We start from the raw sequence: 1,108 nt of genomic DNA, 5'->3' as shown, positions 1-1,108 counted from the left end.
AATATAAAGTCATTCTTTAGTCATTTGAAATCTAGATTTTAATCATAATGTAAAAAATGACGTAAATTCGGTCAATTTGACGTCAAATTGATATTATTTTGACTTTTCTGTTCTCCTTGGGATTTTGCTGCTGCTGCGTGCTGCGTATGAAAAGGCACCTTTAGAGTCCCTCTAATTCATTTTGTGAAACGGAATAGGATCAAATACAACTAGCTAGGCGTAGACCCTACCCGTAGTTTGTAAAATTGATTTTTTTTAGAGTCGAGATTTTTATAATCGATTAATTAAAGAAAAAAAGAATCAATTCCAAAAAATTGATTTGAAGTAAGAATAAGCAGACGTAACTATATAGGCTAGAGGGAAAAAAGTTAAGCACGAAAAATGTTCCGTGTACTGCCAGGTTAATTGCTGAACGGAATAACTTGCAACATTTCGTCGCCATATTAAAATTCATATACATACATGCCCCATCTAATTGTGTTAGTGTATCACTTCTACGTGACTACTTCTAACATAAGTGCGACTCACTTCTACACTTGATACACAATTAAATGTGACATATATAAATTTCAATATAGCGACAAAAAAATTGTAAGTTATTCCGTTCAGCGAACCTGGCAGTACACGTAACATTTTTTGTGCTTACTTCTAATCTATGGAGTTACGTTTCCTTATTCATACTTCATAGTACAGTGTCATTCTTATAAAACTTACAGTACATGAAAGGGGAATGAGAACCGAATAGTGTCCAATGCAAGTGAGAAAGAGAATCTATACTTCTCTCTCTCACTCAGTTGATTTTTGAAAATGCGCAAGCGCGTCGTTTCCCGCTACAGAAATAAAAAGGTGCGCACGCAAGCCGCGCATGCGTAATTGCGAAAATCAACTTTGCAAGAGGGAGAGATATATCAGACGTGATCTCTCTGTTCAACTTATGGGCAGTCCCCTTCCATGTATGTAGTACATACAATGTACAGTCGTGGACACATCGGTTGCGACACTTTTTATAGGTTTCTATTATGTATGTATTTAATATAAATAATATATACTTTATAGATAACTAATATGTTGCAAATGCGAACCAAGATGTTACTATCTTTAGTCTAGA

This window comes from Wasmannia auropunctata, unplaced genomic scaffold, assembly GCF_000956235.1.
Source record: "Wasmannia auropunctata unplaced genomic scaffold, wasmannia.A_1.0 LD289078.1, whole genome shotgun sequence".
NCBI lineage: Eukaryota > Metazoa > Arthropoda > Insecta > Hymenoptera > Formicidae > Wasmannia > Wasmannia auropunctata.
Note: the sequence above shows the minus strand (reverse complement) of the source record.